The 11,336-nt window shown below is 54.5% G+C and overlaps 1 long non-coding RNA gene across 1 annotated transcript; it reads right to left on the bottom strand.

Annotated features, from left to right (window-relative positions):
* Positions 1-3,518: 3,518 nt before the first annotated feature.
* Positions 3,519-10,256, bottom strand: LOC144678469 (uncharacterized). The gene is made up of 3 exons (XR_013576106.1): positions 10,087-10,256; positions 8,987-9,136; positions 3,519-3,615 (listed from the first exon to the last, which is right to left on the bottom strand). It is a non-coding gene; the product is annotated as an uncharacterized LOC144678469 (long non-coding RNA).
* Positions 10,257-11,336: the final 1,080 nt, after the last annotated feature.

Below are 11,336 nucleotides of genomic sequence, written 5' to 3'. Positions count from 1 at the left end.
CGTGGTTGATTCTGAGACTTGGGGCCCTGAATCTTGACAAAGGGAAACTACGACGGTATGAGGCAAGAGTTGGCTACGATGGATTGGGAAACCTTACTTAAAGGGGCGACGGTGGATAGGCAGAGCGCATCGGTGAACTGCAACAATCGTTTATTCCAGTCTGGCGCAAAAGTAAAACAGGAAAGGTGGCCAAAACCCGTGGCTCACAAGGGAAATTAGAGATGGCATTAGATCCAAGGAAGAGGCTTACCAATTGGCCAGAAAAAAACAACAGGCCTGGGGATTGGGAGCGGTTTAGAATTCGGCAAAGGAGGACCAAGGGATCGATTAAGACGGGGAAAATATAGTACGAGAGTAAGTTTGAGGGGAACATAAAAACTGACTGTAAAAGTTTCTATAGGTACGTGAAGAGAAAAAGACTGGTGAAGACAAATGTAGGTCCCTTACAGTCAGAAACAGCGGAACTTATAATGGGGAACAAAGAAATGGCTGACCAACTAAATACATACTTTGGTTCTGTCTTCACCAAGGAGGACACTAATAACAGACCAGAAATGTTGGGGAACACAGGGTTTAGCGAGAGGGAGGAACTGAAAGAAATCAGTGTTAGTAGGGAAATGGTGTTGGGGAAATTCATGGGATTGATGGCCGATAAATCCCCGGGGTCTGATAATCTACGTCCCAGAGCACTTAAGGAAGTGGCCCTAGAAATAGTGGATGCATTGGTGGTCATCTTCCCAGATTCTACAGACTCTGGAACAGTTCCTACAGATTGGAGGGTAGCTAATGTAACCCCCGCTATTTAAACAGGGAGGTAGAGAGAAAACAGGGAATTATAGACCAGTCAGCCTGACGTCGGTAGTGGGGAAAATTCTAGAGTCCATTATAAAAGATTTAATAGCTGAGCATGTGGAAAACAGTGGCAGAATCGGACAGAGTCAGCATGGATTTACGAAAGGGAAATCGCGCTTGACAAATCGACTGGGGTTTTTCGAGGATGTAACTTGTAGAGTTGATGAGGGGGAGCCAGTGGATGTGGTTTATATGGACTTTCAGAAGGGCTTTTGACTAAGTCCCACATAAGAGATTGGCGTGTAAAATTAAAGCACATGGGATTGGGGGTAGTGTATGGAGATGGATAGAAAACTGGTTGGCAGACAGGAGACAAAGAGTAGGAATAAACGGGTCTTTTTCCGATTGGCAGGTAGTGACTAGTGGGGTACCGCAGGGATCGGTGCTGGGACCCCCAGCTATTCACAATATATTTTCATGATTTAGATGAGGGGATTAAATGTAATATCTCCAAATTTGCAGATGACACAAAGCTGGGTGGGAGGGTGAGCTGTGAGGAGGAGGCAGAGAAGCTTCAGTGCGATGTGGACAAGTTGAGCGAGTGGGCAAATGCATGGCAGATGCAGTTTAATGGGGATCAACGCGAGGTTGTCCACTTTGGTAGCAAAAACAGGAAGGCAGGTTATTATCCGAACGGCTATAAATTGAGAGAGGGGGGGGGAATGAGCAACGAGACCTGGGTGTCCTCGTACACCAGTCGCTGAGGGTAAACATGGGGGTGCAGCAGGAGGACAAGAAGGCAAATGGTATGTTGGCCTTCATAGCCAGAGGGTTCGAGTACAGGAACAGGGATGTCTTTGCTGCAATTGTACAGGGGCCTTGGTGAGACCACAACCTGGAGTATTGTGTGTGCAGTTTTGGTCTCCTTATCTGAGGAAGGATGTTCTTGCTATAGAGGGAGAGCAGCGACTGATTCCTGGGATGACGGGACTGACACATGAGGAGAGATCGAGTCGGTTAGGATTATATTCGCTGGAGTTCAGAAGAATGAGGGGGGAAATCTCATAGAAACCTGTAAAATTCTAACAGGACTTAGACAGGGTAGATGCAGGAAGGATGTTCCCGATGGTGGTGGTGGGGTCAGTCCAGAACCAGGGGGTCACAGTCTGAGGATACGGGGTAGACCACTTAGGACTGAGATGAGGAGAAATGTCTTCACCCGGAGAGCGGTGAGGCTGTGGAATTCGCTACCACAGAAAGTAGTTGAGGCCCAAAACATTGTGTGTTTTCCAGACGGATTTAGATATAGCTCTTGGGGGCGAAAGGGATCAAAGGGTGTGGGGAGAAAGCGGGAGCAGGCTATTGAGTTGGACGGAGTTAGATATAGCTCTTGGGGGGGGCGAAAGGGATCAAAGGGTTTGGGGAGAAAGTGGGGAGCAGGATATTGAGTTGGATGATCAGCCATGATCATGATGAATGGGGGAGAAAGCTCGAAGGGCCGAACGGCCACCTCCTGCTCCTAGTTTCTGTGTTTCTATGTGAGAGGGAGGGAGGGAGGGAGAGAGAAAGAGTGGACAATGGAGAGAGAGTGGGACAGATGGAGGATGAGAGGGACAGAGGAAAGGGAGGAGGGAGAAGGAAATCCCTGAATTCGTTTCGGACTCAGAGAGCGACACCAGACACCTCGAATTAGTTCCCAGTGGATGTAGAGTGACGAGTAGGATCGGAAAGAGTGCATGGCAAGATCCCACACACAGCAATCGGATGAAGGGCTGATATTCGGACCCACCAACTATGCGGCGCTCCCTCAGCACTGACCCTCCGACAGTGCGGCTCTCCCTCAGTACTGACCCTCCGACAGTGCGGCTCTCCCTCAGCACTGACCCTCCGACAGTGCGGCTCTCCCTCAGCACTGACCCTCCGACAGTGCGGCTCTCCCTCAGCACTGACCCTCCGACAGTGCGGCGCTCCCTCAGCACTGACCCTCCGACAGTGCGGCTCTCCCTCAGCACTGACCCTCCCACAGTGTGGCTCTCCCTCAGTACTGACCCTCCGACAGTGCGGCTCTCCCTCAGCACTGACCCTCCGACAGTGTGGCTCTCCCTCAGTACTGACCCTCCGACAGTGCGGCTCTCCCTCAGCACTGACCCTCCCACAGTGTGGCTCTCCCTCAGTACTGACCCTCCGACAGTGCGGCTCTCCCTCAGTACTGACCCTCCGACAGTGCGGCTCTCCCTCAGTACTGACCCTCCGACAGTTGGCTCTCCCTCAGCACTGACCCTCCGACAGTGCGGCACTCCCTCAGCGCCGACCCTCCGACAGTGCGGCCCTCCCTCGGCACTGACCCTCCGACAGTGCGGCGCTCCCTCAGTACTGACCCTCCGACAGTGCGGCTCTCCCTCAGCACTGACCCTCCGACAGTGCGGCTCTTCCTCAGCACTGACCCTCCGACAGTGCGGCGCTCCCTCAGTACTGACCCTCCGACAGTGTGGCACACCCTGAGTACTGACACCCGTAATGAAACACACTAGTCAGTGTACAGATATCTCCCTGAGAGAGAGAGAGAGGGGACTGAGAGACACCAGTCAGTGTACAGATATCTCCCTGAGAGGGGATTGAGAGACACCAGTCAGTGTACAGATATCTCCCTGAGAGAGAGAGAAGGGACTGAGAGACACCAGTCAGTGCACAGATATCTCCCTGAGAGAGAGAGAGGGGACTGAGAGACACCAGTCAGTGTACAGATATCTCCCTGAGAGAGAGAGGGGACTGAAAGACACCAGTCACTGTACAGATATCTCCCTGAGAGAGAGAGAGAGGGGACTGAGAGACACCAGTCAGTGTACAGATATCTCCCTGAGAGAGAGAGAGGGGACTGAGAGACACCAGTCAGTGTACAGATATCTCCCTGAGAGAGAGAGAGGGGACTGAGAGACACCAGTCAGTGTAAAGTTATCTCCCTGAGAGAGAGAAGGGACTGAGAGACACCAGTGACTGCACAGATATCTCCCTGGGACAGAGGGACTGAGAGACACCAGTCAGTGTACAGATATCTCCCTGAGAGAGAGAGAGGGGACTGAGAGACACCAGTCAGTGTACAGATATCTCCCTGAGAGAGAGAGAGGGGACTGAGAGACACCAGTCAGTGTACAGATATCTCCCTGAGAGAGAGAGAGGGGACTGAGAGACACCAGTCAGTGTACAGATATCTCCCTGAGAGAGAGAGAGGGGACTGAGAGACACCAGTCAGTGTACAGATATCTCCCTGAGAGAGAGAGAGGGGACTGAGAGACACCAGTCAGTGTACAGATATCTCCCTGAGAGAGAGGGAGGGGACTGAGAGACACCAGTCAGTGTACAGATATCTCCCTGAGAGAGAGAGAGGGGGACTGAGAGACACCAGTCAGTGCACAGATATCTCCCTGAGATTTGTTCGGACTGATTCTAAGCAGCTGCTCCCATGCTGGAGAATTCTTGGCATTCCACCTCCCAGAGTTGTTAAATCCTCAGATGGTAGATCGAGGATCTTGTCTCCCCGCGCCTCTATCATGTTCCCTGTCTTTGCTTTGCCTCTCCGATTAAATCACTTCCCCGTCTCCCTCCCCTATCTCCCTGATACTTCTCCCCCTCCATGTATTTACCCTATTTCCCCCTTTAGAGATCGAATGTCCTTCCACCACCCTTTCAGGCAGCGCCTTCCAGATCACCACAAACTCGCTGTGTGCGAAAATCATCCCCCTCACCTCCCCACCCACCCACCTCCTGTTCTTCACCCGACTCCCCGCAATCTGTGTCCCCCTCGGGTTACTGACCCTCCCGCCGCCGGACACCGGTTCCCCTCACTGACCCCACTCGAGAAACCCCACCCCCAACTCGATCTGACCTGTGCCTTCCCCCCCAGCGCCAAGGGGTAACAGCCCAAGTCGCTGTTGGGGACGGTGTAGAGGGAGCTTTACTCTGTATCTAACCCCGTGCTGTACCTGTCCTGGGAGTGTTTGATGGGGACAGTGTAGAGGGAGCTTTACTCTGTATCTAACCCCGTGCTGTACCTGTCCTGGGAGTGTTTGATGGGGACAGTGTAGAGGGATCTTTACTCTGTATCTAGCCCCGTGCTGTACCTGTCCTGGGAGTGTTTGATGGGGACAGTGTAGAGGGAGCTTTACTCTGTATCTAACCCCGTGCTGTACCTGTCCTGGGAGTGTTTGATGGGGACGGTGTAGAGGGAGCTTTACTCTGTATCTAACCCCGTGCTGTACCTGTCCTGGGAGTGTTTGATGGGGGACGGTGTAGAGGGAGCTTTACTCTGTATCTAACCCCGTGCTGTACCTGTCCTGGGAGTGTTTGATGGGGGACGGTGTAGAGGGAGCTTTACTCTGTATCTAACCCCGTGCTGTACCTGTCCTGGGAGTGTTTGATGGGGATAGTGTAGAGGGAGCTTTACTCTGTATCTAACCCCGTGCTGTACCTGTCCTGGGAGTGTTTGATGGGGACAGTGTAGGGGGAGCTTTACTCTGTATCTAACCCCGTGCTGTACCTGTCCTGGGAGTGTTTGATGGGGACAGTGTAGAGTGAGCTTTACTCTGTATCTAACCCCGTGCTGTACCTGTCCTGGGAGTGTTTGATAGGGACAGTGTAGAGGGAGCTTTACTCTGTATCTAACCCCGTGCTGTACCTGTCCTGGGAGTGTTTGATGGGGACGGTGTAGAGGGAGCTTTACTCTGTATCTAACCCCGTGCTGTACCTGCCCTGGGAGTGTTTGATGGGGACAGTGTAGAGGGAGCTTTACTCTGTATCTAACCCCGTGCTGTACCTGCCCTGGGAGTGTTTGATGGGGACGGTGTAGAGGGAGCTTTACTTTGTATCTGACCCCGTGCTGTACCTGCCCTGGGAGTGTTTGCTGGGGACAGTGTAGAGGGAGCTTTACTCTGTATCTAACCCCGTGCTATAGTTCCCTAACAGCACCTTGGATGTACCTACACCTCTGTCGTATTTCAAGTCCTACGTCCCAGACTGCCACCCACCCACCCCATTCGTAATCCAGTCCCAGGAATAGGTGGAGTGAATCTTCTCTGAACGGCCTCCACTTCGGGTATATATCCCTCCTCAAGTAAGGAGACCAGAACTGTACCCAGCACCGCACACCCAGTCTCACCAACGCCCTGTACAGTCAGAGCGAGACTTCCCGACTTTTATACCCCATCCACCCCCCTCCCAATAAAGGCCGACAGTCCCTATACCTCCCTGACCACTCGCTGTGTCTGCGTACCAACTTTTCCCTGATTCATGGACCAGGACGCCCAGATCCCTCTACGCCGCATGGTTCTGAAGTCTCCCTCTGTCCATTGGGACAACCCGTCACATTCCCGTTCTTCCCGCCGGACCGGATCGCCTCGCGTTTTCCCCACGTGGTGCTCCGAATTCCCGGGATCCGGTCTCCGTCTCACTCTCTTTCCGGTCCGATCGCCCTCGAGTGCAAAAAGACAAGGGACCCTCGAGTCCAGGAAGTGCCCTTCCCCCGCCACTCCCACCCACCCCCAACTCGTGGCCCAGCCTCAGCAAGCGCCGGGAATGTCGGAGCCCCACGAGCTACGCCGAACGCGGAGTCGCCGTCGTGCCGCTAGCCGCGAGGCACAGCAAGATCCCACAAAAATGGAGAATGTGGTTGACGGACAAATCGTTGCTTTTTTTAAGGGGTCTCGCTCGGCCGGAGAATACTGGAGAGAACTTTGTCTCCCGGCCCCCTTCCCCTCTTCAAAATGGGGACCGTGCCCACCTTTAACTATCCCCCCACCCTCCCCACCCCCGGGTAGATGTAAGGGTCTCAGTCTGACATCACACCCCAAAGACTGTATCTCCGACAGTGCGGCTCTCCCTCAGCACTGACCCTCTGACAGTGCGGCTCTCCCTCAGCACTGACCCTCCGACCGTGCGGCACTCCCTCAGTACTGACCCTCCGACAGTGCGGCTCTCCCTCAGCACTGACCCTCCGACAGTGCGGCTCTCCCTCAGCACTGACCCACCGACAGTGCGGCTCTCCCTCAGCGCTGACCCTCCGACAGTACGGCTCTCCCTCAGCACTGAACCCCCGACAGTGCGGCTCTCCCTCAGCACTGACCCTCCGACAGTACGGCTCTCCCTCAGCACTGACCCTCCGACAGTGCGGCACTCCGTCTGTACTGACCCTCTGACAGTGCGGCTCTCCCTCAGCACTGACCCTCCGACAGTGCGGCTCTCCCTCAGCACTGACCCTCCGACAGTGCGGCTCTCCCTCGGCACTGACCCTCTGACAGTGCGGCACTCCCTCAACGCTGACCCTCCGACAGTGCAGCTCTCCCTCAGCACTGAACCCCCGACAGTGCGGCTCTCCCTCAGCACTGACCCTCCGACAGTGCGGCTCTCCCTCAGCACTGAACCCCCGACAGTGCGGCTCTCCCTCAGCACTGACCCTCCGACAGTACGGCTCTCCCTCAGCACTGACCCTCCGACAGTGCGGCTCTCCCTCAGCACCGACCCTCCGACAGTGCGGCTCTCCCTCAGTACTGACCCTCCGACAGTGCGGCGCTCCCTCAGCACTGACCCTCCGACAGTGCGGCTCTCCCTCAGTACTGACCCTCCGACAGTGCGGCTCTCCCTCAGTACTGACCCTCCAACAGTGCAGCACTCCCTCAGAACTGACCCTCTGACAGTGCAGCACTCCCTCAGTACTGACCCTCCGACAGTACAGCTCTCCCTCAGCGCTGACCCTCCGACAGTGCGGCGCTCCCTCAGTACTGAACCTCAGTTAGTCCCGGTGTCCGAGTGCCTTGTCACTGTGTGTCCCACCACCATCATCTGATTTGCTGATTCCCATTCTGGAGTTAATTCGCCCCTTCCTGTCCTGTCTCAGACTTAAATAGTTCAGGACAGTGTGAGATACACAGTACGCGATAAGTCACAAAAATAATCATTGATTTCAGTTTAAAAAGGCAACGTGTGTCCCACTGGCCAAGGACCAGGTACCAGGTGAATCAGAAAAACATCCATCATTTGAACTCATCTCTGATGTTCCCACCTCCCCCCGCAACCCACATCCGCATTTATAACTGGGATATCCTATGTAAACACGTCACGCCGTGCAGGACCTGGCACCCTCCCTGCAGGCGGGAGAGTGGAACTGCAGCGTGACGCCGTTGCGTTTACATAGGGAATCTTACACTGGGGGACGGGGAGGGAGGCAGGCCGGCTGTTTGAAGGGCTTCCCCGGTGCACACCATTGGTTGCCCCGACCGTGACATCACCAAAAGGTCATTACCCACTGCCGTCCGCCGCAAAGGGTTTTGGGATAGTTTGCTGGGCGCAAATGAAACGATTTTTTTAAATGATGAAACTCCAGTGCATTATCAACCCCTCCTAGCACTGCGCACGGGCATCGAGGACCTCGATCCCGGGTGAGGGGGGCACCAGGAGACACCTGGAACAATCCCATCGTCAATAATTCAGTCATTCGCAGTTCTGCCATTATTATATATATATACATACACACATATTTGCGTTGGAAATTGCCAAGCCTGTTGTTAGAATGGGCTATGCCATCATGTCAGGCTGTGCAATTGTCTGCTGCTTGTCCTGGATGGCACTGCTGCAGCGCCCTCGCTGGAAGGAGGGCGGAACTGCGGCGTGACTGTTTACATAGCAAATTCGCATTGAAGTGTCAGGTTTGTTTTGAGTCACATGAGTGTTTCAGTTTGGAAAACATCGCAGATGAAGGAGAGGGGAGGGGTTGGGGGGGGAAGAGATTGAGGCAGGGAGAGAGGGGGACTTGAGGGGCAGAGTGTGAGGCCTGAACTCCAGCGTGACTGTTTACATAGCAAAAAGTAAATTGGGAAAAATGTTGACATATCAACTACCAATGGTTAAAATGAATCAGGCCCCTTGGGAGAAGAGGGTGGGGGGTGGATGCGGGATGTGAGGATTGCAACTGAGCGAGATTCAGAATAAAATACAGGATTAAATGCCTTAAATGGTTAGTGTTCAAAATGGAGAGCTGGGATGGTCTGTATTGAATCACGTGACATTAAAAGTCACTAATAAAGGAGAGAGAGATAGAGGGGACTGAGAGGCACCAGTCAGTGTACAGATATCTCCCTGAGAGAGAGAGAGGGGACTGAGAGACACCAGTCAGTGTACAGATATCTCCCTGAGAGAGAGAAGGGACTGAGAGACACCAGTCAGTGTACAGATACCTCCCTGAGAGAGAGGGACTGAGAGACACCAGTCAGTGTACAGATATCTCCCTGAGAGAGAGAGAGAGGGGACTGAGAGACACCAGTCAGTGTACAGATATCTCCCTGAGAGAGAGAGGGGCCTGAGAGACACCAGTCAGTGTACAGATATCTCCCTGAGAGAGAGAAGGGACTGAGAGACACCAGTCAGTGTACAGATACCTCCCTGAGAGAGAGGGGACTGAGAGACACCAGTCAGTGTACAGATATCTCCCTGAGAGAGAGAGAGGGGACTGAGAGACACCAGTCAGTGTACAGATATCTCCCTGAGAGAGAGAAGGGACTGAGAGACACCAGTCAGTGTACAGATATCTCCCTGAGAGAGAGGGACCGAGAGACACCAGTCAGTGTACAGATATCTCCCTGAGAGAGAGGGGACTGAGAGACACCAGTCAGTGTACAGATATCTCCCTGAGAGAGAGAGGGGACTGAGAGACACCAGTCAGTGTACAGATATCTCCCTGAGAGAGAGAGAGGGGACTGAGAGACACCAGTCAGTGTACAGATATCTCCCTGAGAGAGAGGGACCAAGAGACACCAGTCAGTGTACAGATATCTCCCTGAGAGAGAGGGGACTGAGAGACACCAGTCAGTGTACAGATATCTCCCTGAGAGAGAGAGAGGGGACTGAGAGACACCAGTCAGTGTACAGATATCTCCCTGAGAGAGAGAGGGGACTGAGAGACACCAGTCAGTGTACAGATATCTCCCTGAGAGAGAGAAGGGACTGAGAGACACCAGTCAGTGTACAGATATCTCCCTGAGAGAGAGGGACTGAGAGACACCAGTCAGTGTACAGATATCTCCCTGAGAGAGAGAGAGGGGACTGAGAGACACCAGTCAGTGTACAGATATCTCCCTGAGAGAGAGAGGGGACTGAGAGACACCAGTCAGTGTACAGATATCTCCCTGAGAGAGAGAGGGGACTGAGAGACACCAGTCAGTGTACAGATATCTCCCTGAGAGAGAGAGAGAGGGACTGAGAGACACCAGTCAGTGTACAGATATCTCCCTGAGAGAGAGAGAGAGGGACTGAGAGACACCAGTCAGTGTACAGATATCTCCCTGGGACAGAGGGACTGAGAGACACCAGTCAGTGTACAGATATCTCCCTGAGAGAGAGAGAGAGGGACTGAGAGACACCAGTCAGTGTACAGATATCTCCCTGGGACAGAGGGACTGAGAGACACCAGTCAGTGTACAGATATCTCCCTGAGAGAGAGAGGGGACTGAGAGACACCAGTCAATGTACAGATATCTCCCTGAGAGAGAGAGGGGACTGAGAGACACCAGTCAATGTACAGATATCTCCCTGGGAGAGAGGTTGCTGAGGGACATCAACAGGCAGAGTGCAACGTTCAGAACGCCGATGAACATTGGGGTCCATGGCCGACAACGTTCCCTCTGTCCACCCTCTTCATCGATTCCTCTCCGTAGACGCGCTCTGATGGGTGTTTGTGCAGAGACGAAGACATGATCCACGAACCCAACGGTGAAAGATCCTCGATAAATAAATAAGCGGAAATCTCGGACCAGCCGTGTGACCTGTGGTCTGAGGGTCTCGGAGGATATTTCACACCCACGCACCCCAGGCTCCCGCCTGGTCAGCGCTGAGGTCAAAGTGCGTGACCCCCTGCTGCCGCCTGTCCTTGTGGGAGGGGGAGAGGGAGAGGGAGAGAGGGGCGCGAGTGGAGGGTTCCCGATCCGATGGTCAGCGAGGGCCGGAGTTGGCCCCAAACCCCCAACAGCGTCCCGAGGTGACTCACTACCTCCCACACCCCCCCCCAACCGCTGTCCCTCCCCTCTGTCCGCACCCAGCGGCCAAACAGTAGGACCCACGGAGAGAGGGGGGAGGGGGAGGGAGCGGAGGGAGGGAGAGAGCGGAGGGAGGGAGAGAGTGGAGGGAGGGAGAGAGAGTGCGGAGGGAGGGAGAGAGAGCGGAGGGAGGGAGAGAGAGAGCGGAGGGAGGGAGAGAGAGCGGAGGGAGGGAGAGAGAGAGCGGAGGGAGGGAGAGAGCAGAGGGAGGGAGAGAGAGAGTGGAGGGAGGGAGAAAGCAGAGGGAGGGAGAGAGCGGAGGGAGGGAGAGCGCGGAGGGAGGAAAAGAGAGGGTGGAGGGAGGGAGAGAGAGAGTGGAGGGAGGGAGGAAGAGAGTGGAGGGAGGGAGAGAGGGGAGGGAGGGAGTGGAGGGAGGGAGAGAGCGGAAGGAGGGAGAGAGCGGAGGGAGGGAGAGATAGAGCGGAGGGAGGGAGAGAGCGGAGGGAGGGAGAGAGCGGAGGGAGGGAG

Source organism: Cetorhinus maximus, unplaced genomic scaffold (genome assembly GCF_964194155.1).
Source record: "Cetorhinus maximus unplaced genomic scaffold, sCetMax3.hap1.1 HAP1_SCAFFOLD_4346, whole genome shotgun sequence".
NCBI lineage: Eukaryota > Metazoa > Chordata > Chondrichthyes > Lamniformes > Cetorhinidae > Cetorhinus > Cetorhinus maximus.
Note: the sequence above shows the minus strand (reverse complement) of the source record. Positions and strands in the feature narration are given on the sequence as shown.